Genomic DNA, 27,739 nt, shown 5'->3' with positions numbered 1-27,739 from the left:
TAACTTCATAACATTTCAAAACACTTGGCTCCTAAGGGATGGAGGGATGCTATGCGGTGCGTTTCCAGTCTTTCATTCACCTCTAAAGGACTAGATTGTAATCTGAATTAAGTGGCAATTGAAACAAGATTGATGGTCTCAGTTTCGCTCCTCGTGGACATTTTGTTAACAACCACCCCCACTCACTTCAGCACGGTTAGTGCTCTACACATAGTAGAATTCGAGGACTGGATAATAGGGGAGTGTCACAGTTCAAGACTGAAGGGCATTGGTGGAATTGCACGTACACTTGGCTCTTACAAATTCCAACCAACACTCTCCTTTTATATGCCACAAAAATTAAATCAGATTATACAAAGTAAAACAAAACCACCACCATTGAATGCCTTGGTTCCCATGGATGACAGAGTATACTAATGTTTGCATTATAAATAGCAAAGTTTTCTGTGGTGTTTGTGGAGAAATCACTTAGAAGGAGGAAATGCATTATGGTAAAAGTAATTTACTTGTGATTTTTGCAGTGCTTTGTTAAAGGTATCCGCAAAGCAAGGGAATCTTAGCATAGCAGAACGAGACCAGATGGTATATTATTTTTATGCTTTCCTCAAGCAGGAAACTGTGCTAGATTAAGATACTGACCCTGATCAACTGATCTTCCAGCAGCGATTCACATCTGACTATTTCTGAATTCATAACAGGGATGATATAGTGGCATGACATATATTTTGTTTCTATAAACGATTCTTTGGCATGCATTAGAATTTAACCTTAAAAAATGATAGTAGTGAAATGAAATCTTGATAAGTCAAAAAAGATGAAGCCAGACCTGTATTACTAAATTCTGAGAGGAAGATTTAATATAATGCTTTTTCAAATGCGCTATGGCAGTTAATCGCATTGCTGTAACCCTATATAGATGAATATCTGTGTTCCACAACCATAAGCAAGTATGTTTTTTGCAGGACACAGAGCAGACATAGCAGAAGAAAGAGGTTTTAGAGTTCAGCACCCCAGGGAGCTAATGTGTGTAAAGGTATTGCTCGAATGGACCATAGTTTAATCCTTGGTGCTGCCAGCCAGGATAGCGATTAAAAATCACCCATCCAGAGAATTACTTCTGGATGTTGTTATGCCAGGTTGTGAGGATGGGGTTAAGGGGAGGAGAAGAGGAGGGCTTGTGTGTGGACGGATGGTGTTTAAGCAGTTGATTTTGAAAAAGAGGGAGGGGAAGTGGGGGAAACTTGGCTGGCTAGAAGAGAGAGAACAAAGCTCCCTTTAGTGAACTCACAGCCAGCCCCATAGTCATCATTTCTGCGTTCCTCACGAGTGGGCTACACCACTGTCGATACACCAAAGAGGGAGCAAGACTGTGAAATAAAATGTCAGTGCCGGACAATTAATGAGAAACTTTTAAATGAGACAGGTTTTGGACTGAAATAATAACCAATAGCAGTACTAGCCAGGCTGCTGGTGAAGCACTTGTGGGATTCTTTTAATCTGTTTTTTCCCAGATGCAAAGTGTGCAGTTCTTTAAGTAGGCTCCTTTGTGTGTCAGAGGAGCTTAGGCATTGATGGTAGTATAATATGCTCTTCAGTGTGAGGCGGCAGAAAGCCTAACTAGCCTTTTTTTTTTACCCTCTCTTGGTAATTCATTTATTAATTCAGACATGAATTACTTTTTCTATATTTTGATTATATAATTGATTAATACATATTTTACTTCCAGGTTCTATTTGATCCACTTAAAACAAGGGGGAGGGGGGAAAGGTAGAAGTAAATATAGTTCCATCTGCAAATTATTCTAACCAAATGAAGAATTACTGCCCCTAGTTGCAAATTCTTTCAGCATTAAACTTTGAAGTGATTCCTGTGCTGCTGCCTTTTAAGTTCACACATCCCTCCTAAGGTGTTTCATCTCCCAGGTTTTTTCGCAAATCTCATCTATGTTAATGAAGAGAAAATGCTTTGATTTCAGATCTCTGCAAGGGATCAGTTCATGGGATTGCTGGCACTCAGCCCCTTACAAAGTAACTGTACCTACTATTTTTGATGGAGGGACTGATAGATTTACTTCAGAGTACCTTAACTACACAAAAGTCCTTAATGCCCAGACATTTTTAATAGAACTAAGTGGAATGCCATAAAACCACCCTTTTCCTTCCTAGATTCCAACTGACTATGTTTTATATTTTATGTTCTTCAAAAGTGAGGAGAAAAATGAAGGTTTTGCCAAATACAAATTCTGAGTTAACAACATGAAAGAAAGCTCAGAATATGGTCTATGGCTAAAGTCCAGAACTAGGAGTATGAGAGCTGAGTTATATTTCCACAGACTTCCTGCTGCCACAGATGTGTTCTTGGGTTAAATTATTTAGCCCTTCTGTTTCGCATTTTTTTCATTTGAAAAATGGGGTTAATAATGCTCGATCCAGTATATTCTGCAATTCTTTGACCATGGAATATACTGTATAATTCACCTTTCCAAAGAATTGTGCTTCATAATCTGACCTTCCATTTAAAAAAACAGCAACAACAACAAAAGTTCCTATGGTAGCAGAGACAGAGAGAGTTTAAAAAGTGATGCCAGTGCAAACTGATGCAGTGTCATTTGCCTGAAATAATAGCTCTAAGAGGTGTGACCTGTCTCATTCATTGTACTGGGCATCCCATGTATCCTGCAATTCTATTGCTGTGTTTATAATATGGAATTTTCCCAAAATTCCATGGAATTCAGCATTCCTACCACAGAATTCCCATTTTGCTGTAGTCAAGTGTTCAACATTTTATTTTCTGTCTCCCTGCCCTTCTGGGACCTGTCTGTAGCTTCCTTTTGCTCTGTAGCTTTCCCCATAGGAAGAGTTAATTGGGTTGGAATGCATGCTCCCTGTACAGTTTCACATAAGAGAATCCCCAAAATCATCAATAAATCTTTTATGTCAAAAAGCGTTTTCAACTGTGAGCCATGGCTGTGTGTGTGTTCCTGTGTGTGGAGGCAGGGTGGAATTGGAAAGGAGAATATTTCATGCAATAAAATAAATTAATGCTGCCATGGGATTTAGAGGTAGCAGCCATAGAATTTAGAAGTTGCTGGTGTGGAATTAGGTCCTATTGTGCTTTGGAATACTGGGGGCCCTTGAGAATACCCACCTCAAAGGGCTATTGTCAAATTAACTAATGTTTGTAAAGTGCTTTGTGATCCCCTGGCTGAAGGCACCTACAAAAGTGCAAAGTATTGTTTTAAATAAAAACTGTTAATTTTGTCAGTATGGAAAAAACTTAAAGGAATCACTCATACAGCCTTTTGTTTCCTCCTTCATCTGAGTTCCAGCTTGAAATATTTCTTTACTCCACGGTTCTCAGCATCTGTCAGTGGCAACAGGCTAAATGTGTTCTCCAAACATCCTTATGCTAATGCTTTGCTAGTGTAGACCAAAAACTCTTTCAATGCAGCTTAGCCACCCTAATGGATGGTCTTCCATCTTCTTCCTTCATTTTGACAGAAAAACGCTTAAAAAACCCCAGTCTTTTGGCACTCCTATTTAGGCATAATGACAGGAGGCCATTTCAGATATTCCAAGTTCAACAGCAACTGTCCTTGCTTACCACTGACACACTCATTTGGGGCCAGATCCTCAGTTGGTGCAAATGGTTATAGATTCAGGGACTTCAGCAGAGTTACAGCTGAGGATCTAACTCATGAAAATGCCTACCTCAACTGCATGAAGGTGTAGGGAATTTAAATTTATTTGTTGTTTGTCTAGAGTCTGATTAAATGTTTCGTTTTCACAGGAGGAATGTGTGTGTCAGTCATTCCACTGATAAAATGATATGTTAACCAATCAACTCTTAGATTTCAGTGTCAAGCTGAAAACCATTCCATATCATTCAGAAGGTCTTATCATACTGTTCATAATCTCCAGTATTGGCCCTGCTTCCAGATCTTATTAATCGCTGCATGGTTTACGGGTTCAATGAGTTTCCACTCACAGAATCCTTCTGTCTGGGGCAGGATTTGCTCACACTGACTACCCAAGAAGCCAGGCCTTCCACCTACTAAAGCCGTGGGCCCTACTACATTTCTGACCCATCATCCTTCACATGCTGTTTGTAACCCCTGAACAGAACAGATCCACAATCTGGTTGTGTCCTAAGCCCCCTTCTGTAGGCATAGCCAGGAAGACCAGAAGGTGGTTATCGGAGTACTCTGTCAAAGAACCTGTATAAATGTAGATAGTTAGTTACTAGATAAAATGCTACTGGGTGGCACTCAGGAATAGATAGCATCATTTCTGGATTATGTACGACCAACAAAACTTGTTGATGTTACAAATTGCTTCCTGCATGTAGCTGTTTACATAGACCTCTTAACAGAGGGAACCCTGGTAATTACTGCAGTGGCTGGGCCTGATTTTCAAAGGAGCTGAGCACCCACAGCTCCCACTGTCTTAATCAGTAATTTAGGGGTATTAATGAAAATTACACCATCTGCTTGCAGCTGTCTGTGTTTGTAGGAGTACGCAGACACCATTCAAATGCGGCCTCTCCTCACCTATGGAGCTGGAACCCCACAGAAGAGCATTCTTATAGTCAGTGGAATGGGAAACATATTCTGTTGGTGACTCTTTTTCCACTTCTTGGCTGGCCCAGCCAGATCTTTGATTTTGGAGGCCCTCCAGGTGCAGAAATTAAGGGTAGTCCATGTTTAATTATGTTGCATTATCTATAAAAAGGGACATTGCACCATGGCAAAACCGAAGAAGAGAACCCATAATTTATTTAATTTGTCTAATATTTTCATATCCCCTTGCTACTGTTAAAGAGATTTGTGCTTTCAAAAGGCTTTCTCCTCACAAATCAGCTTCTCCCTCTGCTAAATCCTGCAATAAAACACTAAATCTACTGCACGTTTATGGCATGAGTTTTCTCTTCTTTTTCCTTCTCTCCTTTAAAGCAGAAACCCCTTAAACAATAATATCTTTGAATGTGGCAGCGAGAGAGAGAGAGAGAGAGAACGTGAAAGTGAAATCAATCTGTGCAAGAATATCTGTATTTTCACAACCCCTCGGCTCCTGACTGATTTAGTCATTTTCATACTTTCCAAGTTATCTTTTCCTAGGCTCAACAAGTATTGATCAGAGAAAAGGCAGCAATTTCACTCATAGAGTGGACTCATGGAGAGGCTTGATTCTGTCTTTGACACATCACTGCACTTGTGCGTGTACGTGCCAATAAGGAACTCTTAAGAAATGGGGCATGTGAGTAACAGGGCAGGACTGAGCCCTCAGGGTGTCAATCTCCTTTGCAAGTCAGAGTGAGTGCATTTAATTTATCTCTCAGTGGACATTTTGTTCTTTTTTCCAGCTTCTGCATAAAACAAACACATACTGATTCTTTCTTGGAACTGAGGTTGGAGCACTTAGTGTTCTTATTCTGTTATGAGAGTTTTCAAAGAACTGAGGACAGAAGCCAAGAGGGCTCTTGCTCACCTCAAAATATAAGTTATTAACATTGAAGTACAATATGTTGGTGAGGAATCCTGCAATTGTTTTAGGGTGGATAGGGTAGGGAGGACTTGGGTTTTAGCTGCAATGTTGACGTGATGATGCAAAGTGTAAATGACATTTACATCTGCATGCCGACCCAGTGGACTCTATGATCTGAAGGTAAAGTAAGCAGGCCAGCTATGTGAGGAACTGGCTGACACTCAGATTGGGTTCTCAAGTTTCTTCTTGACTAACTGCTTCTTAATAAGTATGCCCTGTTCTTTCATCCAAACTCTGGACTGTGGGCTCTCCTCAATGTGACATCATTAGGTCAGAATTCAAATGTTATCACTTTATGCCACAAAAGTGACATTGAATCTACCCACAGATTCTCTTAGGTCAGAAGAATCCAACGGCCTGGCTTGTAATTTTTTTGCTCAGTCCTACTAGAGATTTCTGTTGTTGAACCTTTGTGGTTACTCTCTGGAATGTGGAAGGATAAATACCATTTGGCGTTGCAGCTATGGTAACAGCAGCCTGTATGTCTGATTGCTTCAAGCATCAAGGGCATTTCTCAGTCTGGTTGGCAGTATTTGAATCAAGAGGATAGGAGATAGCAAGAGAGGAATAGAGCAAGCCTTTCATTGCTGAGCTGATACATACAAGACTGACAAGAATATAGACGAAATACAAAAACAAGAATATAGAAGACTGGTAGTCTTTCTAATAATAGTGCATTTTGCTATTGGCGTCTGAAAATTGAACTAAAACTACAGAAATGTGGTTGGAGACAAACCAATCCAGAGCATGCTTTCATGATCTTTAATTAGCTTTCATTGTCTCTATTTAACTTGAAGGTTGCCTGGTACATTAGACTATTTAGTACCAGTCACAATGAATGCTTCAGGCAATTCAATTTACAATTATTATTATATGTATTGTGGTACAGCCCTTTTGTGCTAGGTGATATGCACAGCAAATCAGAAAGACAGTCCCTGCCTCAAACAAGTTACATTCTAAATAGGTTAAGATGCAATAGATACAAAAGAGACAATAAATAGTTCTTTCGGATGGGTAGGTAGACATTAGTCAGTTTGCTTCTTAATGTGTTAATATCAATCTTTTATCATTTTAGGAGAATTTCTATAAACCATAGTTCAGTGTGCATTGAGCATCCCCCTCTGTTCCTGATTTACAGAAGATATAAGTCTATTATAGTTACCAGCTAAGAAAGTTTATCCTTCAGTTCAAGGTGTAGAGATCCATGTTCATTTCCTTGTGATGCCCAAGACAACAATTGTTACTTTGCTAAATTACTGATCAAGTTTTCTGGAAGTCAGTGGTAGTGGGTCAGGGCCATTCTGTAAGGGTGATTTGTTCCCCCTTTTAAAATTACTAATCCTTTGATATTGACTACACATCCCTTTGTATGACCACAGATAGATATCAATAGTTTTCATAACATCACTGTACTTCAGGATACGTTAGAGTTGCAGGAGATGCTGTGGAAGAAAAGGAGATATCACATTTTGTTTTCTTGCCTCTTGGAATATGTTGTCCTTTAGGAAATTCCTTTAAAAATAACAGGATAACAACAACATACCAAGAACTGGTGGAATTGGGAGAGCCTGCATCCTTGGTAGCTGGTGCTTTTGTTAAAGCGCTTCCCTGCCATCGGGAAGGAAAACATGCCACAATGGTTGCAGATGTATCAGTCTACCCCAGTTGTCCCCACAGCCAATCACTTTGCATTGGGCATCACTTGTCTTTCTTGGCTTCAGGTGTTCTGAACAGACGAAGACATAGAAGAGAGAATAAAGAGCATGACACAAGCTATAATTGAGGATTTAAAAAAATAAATAGAAAATAATTGTGTTGCCCAGCATTGTGGTTCAATCTGACTCCTTTTAAATCACAAATACTTAAGGAGAGAGTATGGTTGATAGGCTTAATTAGCACTTTAGGTTTATCAAGTGCCCTCAGCCATACTGAACCCATGAATTATAACCTGACATTTGGAGGAAAGGCCAAGAGATATTATGCCTTTTACAATGCATATCAGTTTATGAATTCTGGTTTTATTTGGATGGGAGGAAAAAAATCAGATGAATGGGTCAAAGTGCATATAGAAAATGATATGAAATGCATTACCATGATTTATTTCTTTGGGGACTCAGACAAATGCAAATAAACAGATAAACCAAGTATGGGGCAGCAAGGCCTGCCTCTCTTAGCTGCCTAGGTGATATGAATCCTGTATGATGTCACATAACCTAGAGCAGGTACAATGATTTGTTCATCACTTAAAAGGATCATTAAAATATATACTTGACATGCTTTGGATTTAACAAAACTTAATATCCATTTTTCTCCTCAAGGAGTCTGTAAACGTATATTCTTGTAGTTACTTTATGTATAGTTCCATCTCTTTGCTTGCCTAGGGAAATAAAAAGATATGTACGTATTTTAATTAAAAACTGAAGGGCCTCATCCTGCAGACTCTCACATAAATGGCCTATACTCAATTCAAATGGACTATGCTATTAAGTAAATATATCTCAAATGTACACCTGAAGAGTTTGTGGGATTGAGCCTTTTGTTTTTTAATTAAAGTTATTAAAGGCTTTGCTTTTTCTCCTGTATTACATGCACATTCAGTTCATTTTCCTAATACTTTGCACAGAAAGAGAGAGAGTAGTACCAGTGGCCTTACCTGCAAAGAGCGTAAGTACTACTTCCAACTAGAGGACATTTCCTTATCTGCCACACAGGGTTTCATTACAATGTGAAAAAGACTTTCAGTATTAGGCCCTTAATTTGTAATTAAAATAAGATGCTGATAATGGAAATAGTTTTGTCAAGCAATGTGGTTTTGAATAAGGTAGTCATTTAAAAATATTAATTTTCATAAGAAAAAACACAGCCTCTAGGAAATACGTGTGGGAGGGAGGAATGCAGCAGGACTTGGCCAGGAAATGTGCTGGCTGAATCATTCCAAATATATTGTTGGGGCTTATTACCAAGTCCAAATGGCCAGTGTCAGATCCAGCTGTGCTGATTACAGTGTTGAAATTACATTACTGTAACATATCCCTCTTTGTTATGAAACTTTGGACGTGATCCTGCATTCTTTGTGCACCCAAGCTCTCATCAGCTTTAGGTTTGGAGGTTTTAAAAGGCATGTTGAACTTGCAATCAAAGCATGAAGAGAATGCCCAGGCTCATTTTTCACCCTTTGAGTTCCTTCCCTCCTAGACTTGATTTGGTGTCAGATTGAAAGTGGGTCCATCCATCCATGGAGTGAGGGATGAAGGGGGTCATCAGATCAACACTTTAAGCTGGTGGCCGTTCTTGTAGAGGTTAATTTAAAAAAATGGTCACTACTACAGCATCGTTAGCCAAGCAGAACAAAAAGTTAACCATCTTCTTGAAATGGTCACATACGTGGAAAACCGGAGGCAGGATGGAACAGGCCAAACAGACAAAAGAACTAACCAGTGAACCTAAACTACGCTCTAGTCACTGATTTAGCACAGCATTCTGGCAGTAAAAAATTATGAAATTATTTCCAGAGAATCATAGGATAATAATATCCTAATTCTAGATCTTGCAGGGGAGAGGAAGAGAAGAACCTGTCATTTCTTTTTTCAAATAGTTACCCAACCAGTTGAAATAGGATGCAAAGAAGAAGCCAATATCTATTAGTCAACTGTATTGAAACCAGAAATGAGAAGTCCTAAATTACCGAGAACAGCGATCTTGAGAATTTCCAAGCTTTAAACTTCCTTTTAAAAAAAAAAAAAATCCTGTATTTACCAAGAAACAAAGACAGCTGGACACACAATACTAGTTGTCTCATATCTCAAGCAAAAAGTGGAGATATGCTCTTCATAAAACAATCCTTACCTCAGTGTTATAAATAGGAATCACTGTTACATACAGCAAAACTAAGAATCTGGTATTATGCTAAAATAAATACTTTGGTTACTGTAAGTGTAGAAGATTTTAATACCACACATTAAATCATTTTATTTTCTAGCTTGGCAGAGGCTTATGTTTCAACATTTTAAGAACAGAAATTTTAGATCAGTAAGATACCATAGTGGTGGCTGTAGTACAAGAACCTGAATAGACTAGAATAGGATTATCTTAATAAATGTATGTGATCCCAATATGTTGAATCAGAAAAGTGTGTGGGTAAGTGCAATCAGAACTCCTAATTGAAAAGCATGTATTAAAGAGGGAAACCAATGTTAGGTTAGGATTTAAGGCACATCATACCAAGGGAAGGTAACACAATATTTGTATTAGGCATGAGGAAAGCCGCAAAGTTGGAACTGGGATTCAGACTTCCCCAAGGTTTGAGGATATTTGGATTTGAGGTTTAGAACTGGTCTCTAATCCCAAATGTTGCCTAGGGTAGTATTAATTTCCAAACATTGCAGCTGGAACTCAAGAGCCTTAGGGAGCTATTGATAATCCCAGCCGTTGTGTTTTGTATGTTTCAGACTGAAACACATTTGGATATCCATATAGTTTTAAAGCAGTTTAAACAAGCTCTTGTTACTTATTTATTACAGAAGGTTTTTCATATGGTGATGCTGAGCAGAAGTTGCAGTGCATTGTTCATATTACGGAGTTGCTATAAGAGGAGTCAGAACAACCTCATTCTTATTCTTTTTCTCCTCTGGTCTAAATAAATTGCCACCTCTGTCTCTTCAATACACAGGAAAGTCCACAATTCTATTCCTCATCTCCTTTTTTCATATGAGGGATCTGTCACCCTTTTCATTACTGCTTTTCTAATCATTCCCTCTCTTTCAAGTGGTGAGACTAGAATTCAGTGCTTTACTGTCAATTTAACAACCCAACAAAAGAATTATTCCTCTTCTTCTCTAGCCAAAAAAGAAAATGCAGTTGCTGAGCTCATGGCTCCGTTGATCACAGGGGAATGTTGAAATCATGTCCTGTATAATAGTTAAGCTGGATGGGGTGGTAGCTTTTCATTTTTTTTCCCCCTCCAAGATTACAAGTAACTTCAATGGATTGTGAACGAGGGGAGTTTTTGTGAACGGCTCACTTTGAAGTTTAGAAAGATACTGGCTTCTTTAAGAAAAGAAAATCTAATATTTGATGGTGCAATACATAATCTAGTCATTTTATGTGAATCAGGTACCATACAATTGTTCCTTCAGTGAGTACAAAGACCACCAAAGAGCACATGCTGCTACTGAAATTAAGATTTGCCAGTCTCCAGAGAGCTGTAATAAAATATCACTTGTAGTAGGACTCATTGGTCCAAATTCAGAGCTTACTTAAATGATAGTGTAATGTGCAAGGGAGTATAAATGGCACAGTACTGTATCATAGTAGTGTAGTTACTGATCCTTTTTCTAAGGCATCTGTCACTGAGAGAACAAAAGGGGGGCGTAGCAGACAACAGGAGACTATAGTATGAAGTCGCCCTTGAAAAGTGAGTGTCGAATAAAAAGAGTGCAGCATAAAACAGCCATGTAAAGCAGTTTAGTATAAAGAAGCCATCCATTTTCCATGGGAAACTTCCATCAGGGAAGTTGCATCTCTTATCGTACCTGTTCTGAATTTGGCCTAGTGACTGGGTTGGATTCTTGATCCTAGACTGCTCTCTTACTAATCAAAAGGAGGACAAACCCCACCCAAGTCCCAAACTGCAGATGCCCCTGGGATGGGTGCAGGGCCAGCTCCTATGCTTCCCTCTCTCTTGGTCCCAGGTACCAGGAGCATATCTGGGATGGGCAGGAGGAGTGGCCATAGAGCAATGCACTCTGGGAATCTCCAACTGGCAGAAGAGCCCTAGATCCCTAGGAATGGCTGTTCAGAGCATCTGTGAGGCTATTCTAACCTTCATGTTTGGCCAGTGAGAGAATCAGAGAGCCATAATTGGCCCCCTGACAGCTCCCACACTGCGCTCACCTGGCATAAGTTGGAGATGACAGAGAAACTGAGCCATTTGATTTTCTTCTCAAAATATCATTTTACTTCCAAAGAAACTTTTCTCAGAAATTCAAGGAAATAACATTTTCATTGTTTCCATCTAGCTGTACACATGAATAAATCAGCATGTGTGTAAACATCCTTACACTTGACCAAAGACACAGACTGAAGACATATAAACTAGCAAACACTATTCTTAAATGGCAGCCTTCCTGAAACTTTTTTCTCATTGTCAGTATTATATTGATGTGACTCTGCCCTGATCTCATACTGTATGGCTGTGTTTGCACCCTGTATAGGGACTGATTGCTTGGAATATCAGCTGCCTGATACTTAGCAGCATCTCTCAAGCTATTAGTAGTTGTGCCCCCCAAAATCAGGGAAAAAATACAGGCAAAAGTACTTTAAATTTTGAAAATGTTTGCCATTTCTTAATTTGAAAATCGATGCCCACCCTGGAAATTTCTGGTATGATTAAAAAAACAAACAAACCACACAGCAAAAATGAGTCAATTTTCCAGTGAAAATTGAGCTCTTCCAAGCAAGAATAGACAAAAATATGTTCCATTTTCTGACCAGAGGTGACTTTTTTGCATTGAAGATATGTGTAAAAATATAAAAACAAAGACAAAAACACATTTGTAATTTTCATGCATGGAAAATATTTTAACCTATTGAAATGCTGACATAACAAAATTGTTTTTGAATCTTCTTTAGTCTGTCTAGGTATTTATACCTTGCTCACCAGCATAACATGTAAGCCCAGATAACTGGTCTCTGGACTGCAGAGTTCAATGGAGTTTCTGTGTCCCGTCTGGGGAGCTGCAGAACAGCCACTTCTGCTCCACTCCTCTTCCATGGGCTTGAATGCCTGGTGGATCCATGACCCATTGTTCACATCCCACCCCCTTCTTGTCTGCTCCTTCACCTAAAGGCTTTGTGCCTGCCTGGGAACAGGGAGCCTGCTGTCTGGAATCCCATAAAATCTGGGCTCCCTTGCTCAGCAGAACCACATTGTGTCAAATCTTCTCCATACAGAGGTGGTATGGATGGCCCTGAATTCTGCAGAATCAAAGTGCTGAAGAGCAAAAACAGTGGAGATCCTGTAATCGGAAATATGTGCTTTTCCTCATTTCAAAACCATTTTGACTCTGTTGAGGGTTAAAGACTTACCTTTGATGTCTAAGGTGGAGAAGGTGTACTTTTGGGGTACTGCTCCCTGTCCACCGAATGTGATGAATGTCGATAGGAAATGAATACAAAGAGGGAGGCTAGAATACATTTCCAGAATAGGTGTAAGTTTAATATTTAAAATGCTGAATTAAGGGAAGGGCAGCAGGTGACAGGTCAGGAGGAGAGAGGAGGTGAACAGGCCATTAGATGCATGATTTAGCTTAAGTTAAAGCTGTTGAATGAAAACTAGGAGATGCCAGTGAGGCCAGGAGACACAGTAGAAATATTTGCTTTTGGGGACAAATTCTTTCATTTTTTACTTTGTACAATTTCCCCTTTTTCTCTCTTCATATTAACCACTCATGCATTTGTTTACACAGTGGTATTTCCCGTTTTAATCACAAAAGTGAGTTCAGATCAAAAGATCCCTTCTCCCACTTTTTGCTCCTGTTACACATCTTTAAAAGGGGGGCTGTGGACATCTTAATGTTCTTATTTTGTGTAACAGGTTCAATAGATTAATCTTTATCCAAAACACTATACAAATCTCCCTTTCGAATTTAGCTGATCTAAACTGTGTGGGCCCCCACTACCATAGTATCTGAGCACCTCATGGTCTTTATTATATTTGTCCTCCCCACAGTCCTGAGAGGTAGGGAAGTGCCATTATCCCTGTTTTATCAATGGGGAACTGAAGCACAGAGAGATTAAGGCCTTCATGCACAAAAGGAGTTAGGCACCTAGAAAATCACTGTGATTCACAAAGCCTGAGTTAGGACATTCTGCAATGAACGGGAAGAGAGAGGCACCTTAGACTGCACGTCACAAAAGCCAACACGCTAGGCAGGGAGCCACCTAAGCAATGCCAGTGAGAAGGGTGTGTGCTAAACCCTGCCTCTGTCTCAGAGAGAGGTGCCGAAGTTCTGGCTGCAAGGAGGTGCCTGGCTCCACTTAGGATTCTCAGTTGCAAAATGTCTGTTGGTGGCAAGTGCCTACACTGTTAGCAAGAAGCTGGGAATGAGGAGGAAGACAACTTCCCTCATTACCTTTAGCCCAGGGGTTAGGGCACTCACCTGTGATGTGGGAGACGGACGGTCAAGTCCCCACTCTGCCTGAGGGGGAGAAGGAATTTGAGCAAGCATCTGCCACCTCTCAGGTGAGTGTCCTTATCATTGGGCCAAAGGAGATTCTAATGTGGGGCTCTCTGAATCTGTTCTGTGGCACTCTGGATAAATAATGAGCCATTGGAGGAGGGGCACTGGATCCTGGGTCTCCAAACTCGGTGCTTTAAACATCAGGCCACAGTGTCATCTCATGCTTGTATCCCAGTCTCAGCTGTTCATGCACTCTCTCTCTTTCAAAGAGTCATTTGGCCCAGAGAGAGAGCCCAAGCATGAGTCTAATGGTATAGCCTTGTGATTAGCACACTCACTAGACAGTTGGGAGACCCATGATCCAGTCCTCTTCTCCAATGGCTCTTTAATTATTTATTCACAGTGGAACAGCTTCAACAGAAGAAATCCTTTTAAAAATCTGAATGAAGTATGTCTGTCGAGAAGGACTCCAAGCCATTACTTTGAGGAAATGAAATGTATAGGAAATTAAATAATCACAATGTTTATTATTCCAATATGAACAAAATGTAGACTCATCTGGGGAAGGAAGACCAAAGGGAATGTGTGTTTTTGCATCCTTATGTCCAAACTTCCGAGCTATGTTTGCTTTCACTACGCTGTGTTGCAATTGCACGAAATAAGTCATTGCAGCATGAAAAACAGAAAACACCAGGAAGCCATTCTTTCCTACTGTTTCTACTTTAACATGAATTTTTTAACACCTTTACTGGAGTCCAAATGTCTGGTATAACATCAGAACAGTCAGGATAACAGTCAGGCATTTTACATGGTGCTTTTGTTAATCTGTAGTTTACTGTTGCCGTTTGTTCACTGATAATTTAGCAACATGTTTTACACAACTGCAATCACCCAGTGTTTCACCTCCTATACCAGAGGCCCCCAAACTGTGGGCGTGCCCCCCGAGGGGGGCACAGAAGAATGTTTTGTGGGGGAACAGTAGGGCCTAGGCCAGCCCTCAGATGGGACAGGGAGGGAGTGCCACCCACCCCATCTCTGCCCCGAGCTCTTCTGCGGCCCTAGGCCTCGGTGCCTGGTCCTCTACCTTGGCCCACGGCCGCAGCCTCGGTGTCCAGAACCCGCCTTGGCCTGTGGCCTTGGCTCCCAGGGACCACCATGGCTTCTGGCCGCCACAGCCCCACTCCGAGCCTTGGCCCACAACCCCCCGACTGTGGCCCCACTCTCAGCCACAGCCCCTGGCTCCGACTGTGGCCCCGCTCCCAACCCAGCCCCATGTAGGGGTCATGGAGGAGTGAAGAGGGGTAAGGTGGGTGTGGGATAAAATGTTTGGGCACCACTGTCCTAAACTTAAAAGAGGTGGTTTATTGCTCTGTTGTATTTATAGGTAAGGGAATTTTTTTCCTGTACAACTGGATGTTTCATGCAGCTGTCCGAGCTTTTAGGTGTACTGCCGCCAGGCTTTGTTCATATGGGGTATTTTTTAATACCCTTTGGAGAAAATAATAAAAATAACAGGTGGATCACTTGATCCTGTCACTTTTGTCCTGTAGAGTTCTAAATTCTGTGAAGAAGAAAAGTTCTGTACTGTTCACTTTGTGTGACAGGTTGCCAGTTCAGGTCAGTCTCCCTTTACTGGCATAAAATTCATTATTCAGCTCTGGATTAATTACACAGCAGGCTGAGCTTCCACTTGTTCAAGTTATGTGGCAGTGTAGTCCAATGTCCTTATTACAAACTGTCATTGTTGGATCGGTTATAGAGAAGCTCTGTGAGAGAATCTGATCCTCACTGCTTTTTCACTCAATTTAAGTTGAATGCAGAGAGAGAAAGTAGATATTTTGCTTTAGGGTCAGTGACTAAGGCATCTGGATTGCTGAAGGATTTTTGATTCTTAAACTCTGGCGGAGGTGATTAGGTGGAGCTGGTTTTCCTGGAATTGTAGAGTAGATTTTCCTGTTGTGGTTCAGCGTCAACTGTCTCACAGTTCCAGACACAGTCACAGCACTGATTCAGGATTACTAGGATTGTGGTAGCTGCTAATACCTGGCTTTTTTGGTTGTCAGTATTTTCTGAGTGGGTCAACGTGGTCTTTCTCTACAGAAATGTATCAGCCAAAAGAACTAGGGCGAAATCCATCGGTGGGTATGTGAGTTGATACATTCTTGAGAGCTGGAACAGATACTTAAATTTTCAATGACAAGATTACATTTTGCATTTTCAAAAATATTTTCTAATGTTTTTAACAATCTGGTAATGCAGCATTTTATGTTTTTGGGTTGTTATAGAAAATTATCCTCTCTGTATGGAAAGCTTAACAAAAATGGGCGTTTCTCAGTAATAAGCTATTTGAAATTGTGTGCATGTTGTTGTTTTATCAATTAAGTTACTAAAGAAACCTGAAAGGGATGTTAGGCACCTTTAGTCTGTTAAATACAGCTGGAACTTTGTAGTTCTGTTTTAGAATTATTAAGTAAATAGTGAGGTAGCTCATTTTCTTTCCGTTATGTCATTAAACATGAAATTCCCTACAGCCCTCTACAGTGCTTGTGCCAAGTCTTTGAAATCACCTTTCGATATTAAATATTCATTTGTTACCAATCATAATTACATAATCTAAAACCATGACATGCACTAGGATAATGTCTTAGAGAGACATTTTAGAAGGATAAACTTTTTAGCACCATAAAGGTCAAGGTGGTATAGAGACAGTTTGAGCATGTAAACTATTTTATTTCCATGTGCTGTTGACATACTGCCCGCCAGATGTACTATATATGGTGAAACCAGGGGTGTGTATGGTCCACAATTACTAAATTCCTAATCTCCATATTGCAGTATGATATTTCAAACTGAACAATTGTCTGTCTTGGGGCAAGATAATCTGACATTTGGAGAGGTCAGTTTTAAAAATCTAATGGATAATGATGCTTGTGTGTGTGTGTGGTGGGGGTTGAGGGTGGGGGTGGGGCTGGAATTGTACAGATCCACGCCAATAATTCTCTCCATCACATTACTAATTTTCAACTAGTAAAAGTCACGATTCAGTGTGCTCTAGTAATTGACCAGAAATGTATAATTTGCCCTAGGTCTAAAAAGCTGAGCTAAATTAAAGGAGATTTTACATTTTGTTGATGAGTGGCATTGCAAAAAGCTGTAACCTTAGGTATTCACTTTTTCTCATGCTGTCATCAGAAGTAATTAGGTACTGTTGTGATGAGTGCTCTAGAAAATCTCCTGGTAAAAAGACTGAAATGAACTGATAACATTTGGCACTTTGTCGTCTGAGTTGCACATTCAGTTACGGATACTGTTCTTCCATTTGCTGCTTTTAATTCTCTAGCTTGAAGAACTAAAGTTATTGTTCTGCATGGCTGCTAAAAGCCCTCAAGGCAAGATTGTATAGTTGTGGGCAATTGTTTGTTTTGTCTCACCGTGCTCCTTACAAGGGATGCAAGTACAAGGAAGCATATACTTGAGATTGCCAAGTTTCTCATATGGCAGGGAGTGGGAATGAGAATGAAGCATTGCAGGCTCTTTCTGGCAGCAGGTCCCTTTTGCAACTTGTTCTCAAACAAAGCCCTCACACGAAGTGAAGAACTCACCTCTTTACCAAGGTTTGATTTTATTAATAAAGGGGCAAGACTGAGACTTTATATCTCACCCTGAGTAAGAGGCAGTGCACAGCAGACCAGGGAATGAATTGTGACACCAAATTGTGATTCCTTCTAAGGTTCACCCTTGCTCCAAGAAGGAAATAATCAGCTACTGGTAATCCCAATAGCAGATTTCTCCTTCCTGTGTTGGGCAGTGATCTTGTAGAGCCTGGTGTCCCTCCAACACCCAGAGCAGTGATGCTGGTGGCCTGCACAGTGGAAAAAAAAGAGGGAGGAAGGGTCTTACACTTGCTTACTCACCTACATAGTATTATAACAGCAAATCACTATCTTGTTCAAAGAAATGAACAATAAGATACAAAAGTGCAGCTCAAGCTTTCTCCCCAGGCTTGGCTGTTCCTAGGGTTCCTGCTTAGAGTGCTCAGCCCCCATCCTACACCGTCTCCCTGTAGGAAACTATCTGCACCATGCTCATATTCAGCAGGGATATGGAGCTGCCTGCCTCAGTGAGACAGCAGAACCTCCTTATTCCTGAATAGAATAGACCAGAACAGAATCCTTTCCCAGCAGGGTCAACACCTGCTAACAGGGAGAATTGTTTCAGGCAAACACTGCTAGCTTGTTATATTCTCACTGCACTATATCAGGAGTGACTCTTTGCTTGTGACTAAATTGTGTTTCCTGTTCATCGTGTAACAGAACAAAACTGAATGGAAATGAGATGGGGCAACAGTCAATAATGAAAATTAAATGGCCATCTTTGAGGCACTCCTGACCCAAAGATGTGTTCCTTGGTGTTCTTGGGATACAGTATTTGAATAAAGATATTTGTAAATTCTCCATGGATGATATCAGGAAGTCTGGAGACAGTTGCTTTGCAGATCCCTTAGTCAATTACACTAAAGTGTAACTGACATAAGGCACAAAAATAGACATTGTCTCTGGTGGTTGGAGCAGTGGGCTGGTTTCTGCTCCTTGTTCTGCAACTGCTTGCTATGAAGACTTTGCAAGTCAGTGTTATAGTTCATAGAGCCTGAACCATGCTAGGAAGATGGGTGGGAGGTGTAGAAAGCAGTCCTGAAATAATTCTGCCTGCATGGACCAGAGGGGACCGTTCTTACTGGTGTCCCCTGTGACACCTCTATTACGGGTAATGACTGCATTCTTCTCAGAGCAGTCTCAGACGCCATCCTATATGTGTGAGGGACTCATATCATGAGCTTGCTACCACACAGACGTGTATTGTCTGTCCTTTTGTTCTTTCGGGATACAAGCAGCCAAATCTGGCTGCCTCCTGCACAGATAGCCGGGCTCTGTGAGCACTATATTCCTCCGCTACAACAGAGCAGCTATAATTTGCCTCTTATCCTATCTGTGCAATCAATGGGGCCATGTGAGGCTCTGTTGATTAGGTCCAAACGTTCCTCTGTCACACTGCTACAACTTTATCAGCTTGCAGAAACTTCTTTGTCCCTTAAAGTTTGTATGTTGATTGGGATCCTTGAATGAAAGATGTGTGCAAGTTCAAAGGTGTTTTTGTTATTATTCGTTTTAAATCTACTTAAGTACTTAAGTGATGTACAGTTTAAATCTTTCACCCTCAACTTACCTTATCAATACAATCTTGATTTGCAAATACACTTATTGGTCTTACACAGACAGTCCGAGGTATGTACAGACAGGAAATATAAGTGTGATAGACACACAATTGGAATAAAATGTTAAATGTTAGATTGGGAAGTCTTTTAGAAGCCAGTCAGCTGATTCTTTCCATAGTGGTTGCAAATGTGCAGAGTATAATACTGAGAACACATTTCTGGTCTGTTAAAATAAAAATACACTTTCTTGATTGGACTTTCCAACTATCAGATGTGTGGAGGAGCAAGCAAGGCAGTGAAGTTGACAGGGTATGCCTGGTGGGTAAGATGGTGATTAGTTTAAAAAAAGCAAGAGCTTTATTTAGGCAAGATTGCATCTGTACATTGAACTTTCAGTGGGTTTAAATTAAAAGCTCTGTGAGACAAGTGAGGTCATAACCTGACTGTTGCAACTCCCAGAGCACCTCTTACTGCCATCTTAAAGGCTCTATGTGATGTTGAGAACAGACCCTAGGTTCCTTCTGACAGTTTATGACTTATGGTCAAGATCGATATGCAGAGTTCAGGATGGTCATGAGTTTAAATATGATGCTTACCCTTGTAGTGCTAGGTTCCCATCCAAACCTTTGTAAGTACATGGTTGTTATCACCTTGATGCACGGACCAAGAATCAAAGTGAAATGCCCAATTTTTGCTGCCGTGTAACTAGAGAGACATTTGAAATAAATCTCTTTTCAAATTAAGGGGTTCGAATTAGTTTTGTGTAAGAGATTTGTGAGCCAGGTCTTTAACTGGAGTAAATCAGTCAAGTTAATAGAGCTCAGTCATGAGGTCAGTGGAGCTAGGGTGATTTACACCAGCTGAGGATCTAGCCCTTTGTTTTCAGCATTCTTGGGAAATATTAAATCACACACCTAAAAATGTAGAACTAGTTGACAGACATGAATATTTAAAAAAAAAAAAAAAAAAGTGCATTCAATTTCTAAAACTTATAGCAGTACATTTAAAATATATATCTGCTATTATTTATTAGCCCTTTGGGGCTTTAGTGTATATGGCCAATCTTGATTTTTCTGTTTTTAACTTAAAGCTCAAAGAATATTTTAGTTCCCAGATGATGATTAGATTCCAGTTTGGTAAATGAATGTGTGTTTTTCTACTGAAGATCCCAATCCTGTGAGGTGCTGAGCGTTCTAAGTCCCACTGATGTCGACTTGCAGGATTGGGCCTTCCGAACATGTGTTCCGTAACTGACAAGTATGCATGCATGCACAGAGAGAATGATGCCATCAGGACGAAGTGTAATCACAAGTGGTGTGGCAAATGTGCTTTGGCTGCATTTGTTAGTATCTAAAACTATCTGCTGTAAACAGTTACAAACATTATGCACATATTGTATGTATTTTACTTGTAGAAACACAGTTAATTATTCCCTTGGCAATGAAAATGTATGAATCGTGTGAAATATTCACATTAAATAATGACTTGTGGCAGAAGCTGTTGAATGAGTACACTCCTATGACGTTTTATTAACCCTCAGTTGTATGATGTAAACGCTGGGAGAAGAGATTCTCTGCAGTAAACAGAGGCTTATATATAATGACAACTTGCTTTCCCTAATGTGGTGAATGCTTCTTTTCACAGAGTATTAGGAATAAATTTTTAAGCTTTGATTACCAGCTCCATGTGGATGATTACAGTCCTTTAAAAATATATCCATTAATTTAATTACTTTGACATTGAGAATTATTAACAGCACTAGTTAATCACAGACCTCAGTTATCTGAGATATAGAAGTTGAAAGTTGTTAAACATAGGGCTGTGAGTGTTGTTTAATAGCATTAGGACTACTTCTTGAATCTGCCTCTAAATGTTCTAACTGTTCCCTACAATTATTCTATTTATATCCTAGAGCAAGATGAAAACTGCAAAAAGAATAACCATTTTTTCTTTCTTCGGAGCTAGTACTAGAAATTCCAAGTCTATCAATTACAGGTTAGACATAGGGTTTTTTTCTTGCCTCTTTTAGTGCCCATATCAGATTCTATGACAAGAATGTGAATACTTACCTACACTTTACAGTGCATTTATACAACACCTTGTTAGCCTGAAAAACAGGCATTGCCTATTATGATGTTACCTTGTGTCAGCACTAGGCAGACACACATAAGCACACACACACACACACACTCACAGTAATTCTGACTTTGACTCCATTTCCCAATTTCACTGAAGTTCATTGTATTGTACAGAAAGTGCTTACAATCTTTCTGTATGGTATCTAAAAAGATTTTGCAACGTGTTTTGTAACTGCCATTCTTTGATTAACGTATTATAACTTGATAATTTATATAATCAGACCTTTTTAAAAAATGTATTGTAAAGTTTGAAAGGACTTTCTAAATAAATTTCATCCGCAGGTTTTCCATGTCTAATTCTCCAGTCTTGCACACTTATATACCTGTGTGGCTCCCCCCCCTCAACCCCAACAGCCTGACCCCCCTGGAGCCCCAGCCTCTCGCCGTCCCACCCTACCAGAAACCCCACTCTTCCCACAAGCTTCACCCTTCTGGAGTCCCTGCCCCTCCCAGAGCTCTCAGTCCTACCCTACTGGAGCCCTTAACCCCTCCCACCAGCCCAGAGTCCCTGCTCCCCCCGCAGCACCACCACCACACACTCTCCTTACCTTACTCTCCCTGCTGACCAGCTCAAAGCCCTCGGGTAGCAGGTCCCTGGCACCAAGAGGAGTCTCCGCTGCAGTTTTGGTAGCTGACAGGTGAGGGTCCAATCATTGGTATGTGGCTCAATGCAGAGTGGGACCCGGGTGCTGGCCGGCCAGGCCAGGTCGCGGAGCACTCCCTCCCAGCCAGGTTTTAAAGGAGGTGGGGAAACAATGGCCCTTCAGGTGCCTGGTAACTTTGTAGAAGAGGGGGACCCAAGGCCAAAGTGGCAGAGGAATTAATACTTAAACATCCCGCAGAAAGCATGCGTGTTTCTTTTGTTAAAAAGTGGCATGGCTCCTTGGCCTGCCCCTCTGTTCTGACGCTGGTGATGTGTGTAAGTGTTTGCGGCACGGGGCCTGACACTGCAGTATTGAAACCCAGAATCAGCCAATATGGTGTCAATAAATGTTGCTTAGGAAAAACGTCCAATGGAAAGTGCTTTGGGTATATTTTGGATCTGATTCACCAACACATGAAAAACTGAAATCTTGTTAGTGAGGTGAAATGTCAGAGACTCTCCAGATATAGCACATGATACACTTTTATGCTTCTGAATAAATACAGTCCGTTACCAAGTTACACAGTTTTACATGCACTTGAACATAGTGGAGAATGGCAGCTGATTCAGAGCTGACTGGGCCCAGCACAGTTTAGGATGACTCAGGGACAGCCCTAATTTATGCCACTGTCTCAAGAACCTTATGCCAATGAAGGTTCAAGTGTAGCAGAGATCCATTCTGCCACATTCCTACCTACCTCATCTTGTCGATGACCTACTCCAATGCGCCCCTTCCTTGCACTTTCTCTGGAGGATGGGCAGCCGTATAAAAGCATTGAGGCCACCTCTGATAGCTTTACTCCAGTGGAGAGTTATCCTTCGTGAGGGGAATTCTCCATTGACTTTCTGATATTATTTTTAAGTATAGTTTTACTTTTTAGTATAGTTTTATCTCAATTACTAAATTAGCACTAATCAGAAATTAGCAATACCTAGTCTTGGCCTGAATTTATTGGGTCAAAATGGTGGGTGACATTATCTGGCAATAATGACATTAATCATGTAGTTAATGCTAAAGAGAAAAAATAGGCATTCAAATGGTATGGTGATGAGTATGAGATAGGCAGGTGTATAGATGTGTTATCAGATCCACCTTCAAAGATAGAAGCTTCTTGGTATGTGTAGGAATTTTAAGGTATTTAATTGCTGTAGCACTGCCAGGACCAAAGAGAAGGAGAAGAGAAATATTCAGAAGTACAATATTATTGCTGCACTTTGGTCTATTATCATAAAAAATTGTTTAAGGGGTTAATTTCAATGTCATCTGAAGGGGGGATGCTAACACAGTGGTCGGGTACATTGAAATTTTTCTCTCTTTGCTATAGAAATAGTTGCAAAATACTTATTATTGCTGAGAAGAACATGTTATGTGTTCCTCAGGGAATATATTTTTGATCATGCTCTCATTGAAATCAGTGACAAGAGTTTTATTGACTTCAATGGCACAGGCTCTGGCTTTTGTTGGATATTATCAGTGAAGAAGTGTTAGGCTTTTTGACCAATAATAGATCTGTAGAACTGCGAGTTTAAAAAATGACATTCCACTATGAACATTTTCTCTTTAAATGTAGCTCTTTATTGAAGTTATATTCATTCCTTTCATACAGCTCCAACTAATAATATACAGTTCTAAGACACATTCTTCTCAGGTTTCTGTTTTTTCTTAATATCCCTGTTCTGAGTGTTTAAATGGAGCTTAAATAAAATAATACAGCACGGAAATAATAAAGTAAATATAGTATTAAAATAAAATCATAACGCATATCATAAACATAATGAAATCATATAAATGAAGAATTCTCCACTGTACTATGATGGTACTTGACAGTTGCAAGCTAAATTAAAATTAGTCAAATTTAAATTTAAATTGTCCATTTCTCTTAAGTTCTCTAGAAAAAGAGAAATGAGGCTGCTCTCCTATGCAACTTAAAGGAGTTATCACCACTTCAAAGTTCTTCAGATTGTCTTAAAACTATGGGTGAAATCCTGGCCCATTAAAGTCAATGGAAGTTTTGTTACTGACTTCAGTGACATTTCACCCGATAAGGCCAACGCTCTATTTCCACCATATTCCATGCGCTGCATTATGTGATGGGGAGATTCAGACTTCCATGTGTTGAGTTTCCCCTGAGACCTTTTCCATTCAGTTCCCCAAGAATTCAGTTTGACTCCAGTCTTGTCACACAGATTCCTTTATTTGGCATAGCTACACTGAGTGGATTAGACTCAAAGGTAGTGGGTGGGTATAGGGAATACCACACATCCAGAGATGCACAGCAAACCTCTTCCTCTTATGTACATTCACACATCACATTGCATTTACTATACATGTTACTATACTATACATGCCTCACATGTTTTGGGATTGGCTTGTTCACTTTGTAGGAACTAATCTCTGTACAGCATGCTCTGTCCACACACTGTCCATGTACGATTTTCTCTTTATCTCATTTTTTCATTCCTGACTGATCTTAACCATTGTTCCGTTGGCCGATGTAAATTGTTCCCTTTTATTTTAGCTAATACAGACTTTCTGTTTCCAGCCTACTGATCCTTATCCTGTCTCCCAAGAAGTGAGACCTCAATATTGTCCAATTACTCATGTCAAGCCAGGCCTTCATTAAGTTCTTACTGAAGTTTCACAGCTAGAAATAATATTCATGTTTTAGCATTTTCTATTTTGCTATTATCTATTGTTAAAATGACCTTTTGTGAGTAGAACTTAACATTTCTAATTGCAATGATATTTTGGTAACATCATTTTCTGCCTATAATTCTATGTTTTTGAAAGTACCAAATTATATATTCCAAGTTCTTTTCCCTATTGCAGTTTCTCCAGCACTGTTTGGGTGGCAGTAATTTTATGAAACAATGTGTATATATTAGCCATTTATATTGAACTTTTATTTCTGTGACAATACGCTTGGCATAAGTTTTTATTGGTTCTAACGTGCAGTCTTCCAATTTCAAGTGGTTACAAGTTTTCCAGAAATCTCAGGAAAGTGTAAGTTTATACGTGAAAATTTGAGAAAAATGGCATTGCATTTTAAGAGACTTTGTGGGTGGGTTGCTAACGTGACCTGCATTGAATTGTTTAAAAGTCCATTTTAAAAGTAATAGCAGGATTGTAGTTGGTTAGACATTCCTCTTTGGATTGTCTTTAGCATACTGTGAAAACGAGCCCTCCTGTGTCCCTCTTAGATCTTACATTGTTTGGTTCAGTCACAGATGCAGTGGTAATGAAAAGTGTAGCGTTATTAAAAGTAATTGTCATTGTCAGCTGCAAAGGAGAGGAGATGCAGATGATTTTGCTAGAGGCTTTAGCAATGTTTGCTACAAGGGGAAATGTATCATTTATTGAACTCCCTTGATGTGTTCGAATATGAACAAACAAAAAACTGGTCTCTGTCTGAACGAGCTTACAATCTCAGGGCCAGATTTTGATGCCCTTACTTGCACTGAGTAGTACTACACAAGGAGTAAGTTACCATTCAATATGAGTAAAGGTATCAGAATCTGATCCTAAATCAGACTTGGACAAAATAGTCTGTAAAGACACATCTGAAACACTGGATAAGCTCCAACCTTTGGATCAGTGGTGCATATTCCTCCTGGTTTAGCTGTAGCTGATTATCATTAAAAGCCATGTGTTTCAAGGAGAGAACTGAACAGAGATAAGGAGGTCATCTGACACACAGAGAGCCAAAGGGATTTTCATGTACAAAGGGAACATGGAAGAAGGCCCAAATCCTAAACAATTGTAAGAAACTCTGAAGGCCAGTGTGTTTTCACTGGAGTACCAGTGTAGAAGTAATGACTAGGTTTGCCTGATTAAAACCTTGGCTTCTGCCAACCATAAATCCCCTGCTCTTGTTTTCATGTAAAATGCAAGATAAATGGATGATGAGGTATTCTGTTGTGGTGTGGAATGGATTCAAATAGCATGAATGAGGTTTTGATCATCTGGATCTTCCATGGGACAGTGAATGAAGAAGAGAAAAGAGACACTGTTCTTCATCTGCAGAATATGCTTTCATCTTTTGTGTGCTGGGTGACTGTGGTTAATGTGAGAGTAGAGAGTTATCATTGTGCCCATGTCAAATCAACAGGTCTTTAAGTTTTTTACAGGCACAGCATGTGTTTCTGGCATTTGTTGGATAGTTATAACTGAATTAGACAGTGGCTAAAGTGAACTTTAGTTGACCCAAGATCATCATCACCGTAGACCTGAAAATTGAGACCGGTCAGTGGGTTTTAAAAATCTCCAGATTTTTTTGGCAAATATCTGGAAGACTGCAAAGGGGCATATTGTCCTGATCTCCAAGTATATCTCTGGAACTAAAGCCTCACTGCCCTTACCACAAAACATGTATGAATGAGAATTAATGGGTGATTTGAACCTTCCCACCATTTGTTGGACTTTTCTGTTCTGTTATGGTTTGTATTGGGCTATATATAGCACTCCTGTCACTGTAACTGCAGTACCAAATTGAATTGTAGTGAAATGCAGAACATTCAAAGAGATTTGGTTCCCAAGCTTGCTAATGAGCACCAGGCTCTCTTTACCCTTAATGAACCAAGATTTGTATGTGACTTTTTTTGGGGGGAGGGGGAATGGGAGGGAAGCAGGAGTTCACACAACTGAACAATGACTTTACAGTGTAAAGAGTATGCAGCTGTGCCATCTAAAGCTGTCCTCAGTTATGAGCAACAAAGCTTAAATAGATTGTACTGTGAAGAGGTACAGCTCTGTGAGTGTGAAGTATAGCTTTTGCTTCTGCTTCACTGACCTGTCTGCTTGCAACAGCAATGGGCCCTTGATGGGAGCTTAGGCAGGGAGAGCTGCGTAGGGCGACTCTTTCAGAATCACTCCCTGTAACTTGAATAGAGAAGAGGAAACAAAATGAGGTTTCAGTTGATCTCTTTCCAGGGATGTACTGCTGCGTTTTCTTGAAAATCCCATGCCCTCCATCTAAAAGTCATCCGTGATTCCTAATGCACTTCAACTGACCCATAAATCACTAAACTGAGTATTTTCAGCCGATAGTCTATTTTCTTTCTAAATTGTAACAACAAAGATTATACACACACAGACATAAATTTGTTCAACTAAACAAACCACAGATATTTCACTTTATTCCAGAGATCTTCCAGAAGCTCATATTAGGTCTTAGGTCAAACTCATTTCAAATTGGTGCTGAGCTAATATTTTCTTTTTAAAATATATATCTATATTCTATTTATTATGCATAATCACTCTAGATATTTCTATTGTATCAGTCACTGCTGCTGCATATCTACACCGTATTATAAACATGTGAGTGTGTGTGGTGTGCAATGTATTTGTGCGTATATACATACTCGAGAATATATATGTATATACACCTATATACTCTACTACCTGTGCATAGACCTATACACTCAACTACCTGTGTATTCACAGATATATAGACATAGATACAGAGAGAGAAATACACAGCTGTAACATGACTGTGACGTTACTTAAAAATTGTAATCAGAGACAATGCCACAATGTGAAATACAGAAGCAACAAGGAGCTTTTAGGTTATTTATTATAATGCTGTGGCTTAATTCTTGTTCTGCCGTTCTTCAAAAGAGAAATATAAAAAAAATGCCAGTAGGTTAGCGAAGCAGAAAGCCGCTTCTGCAGCAGGAATCTATTTTTACTGTGATACATTGTTCTGCTGTTTGAAAGTCTTAGTTTTGGTTTTTAATAATGCAAAAGCACCAGAACCATCTGCTGTTACCCTCAATCTCATGTTAAAGATAGAGAAACTGAAAAAAGGGTTTTATTGTTTTTGTTTTTTAAATACAAAATAGTACAATTATTTTTTTTAATTGTATTTGTTAAGTACAAAATATTGCAATTTTAAATACCTTGACATGTGCCTATGCCGATTCAAAACTTTAGATAGCTCTTCAGTCTGGTGTTGTGGTTTGATAGTACCGATAACAGTTGCGAAAGTTGACAACCCCCCGTGGCTGACCCCCTTGCTCTCTCT

General features: G+C 39.8%; 1 protein-coding gene across 4 annotated transcripts in view; it reads left to right on the top strand.

Annotated features, from left to right (window-relative positions):
* MID1 (midline 1) overlaps positions 1-27,739 on the top strand; it is a 326,390-nt gene that overhangs the window by 151,140 nt on the left and 147,511 nt on the right. The window contains exon 1 of one of the 4 annotated variants that reach the window (XM_067553017.1): positions 15,614-15,861. The exons of the other annotated variants lie outside the window; for them this stretch is intronic. The gene's annotated coding sequence lies outside the window, so the exon portion shown is untranslated. Of the gene's footprint in view, positions 1-15,613; positions 15,862-27,739 lie in introns of those variants that run through there. 4 annotated transcript variants of the gene reach the window in all.

Source organism: Emydura macquarii, unplaced genomic scaffold (genome assembly GCF_026122565.2).
Source record: "Emydura macquarii macquarii isolate MOO-44397 ecotype Brisbane River unplaced genomic scaffold, CSIRO-AGI_Emac_v2 contig_1424, whole genome shotgun sequence".
In the NCBI taxonomy this organism is placed as follows: Eukaryota; Metazoa; Chordata; order Testudines; family Chelidae; genus Emydura; species Emydura macquarii.
The sequence above is the reverse complement of the archived record's forward strand: the minus strand, read 5'-3'. Positions and strand labels throughout refer to the sequence as shown.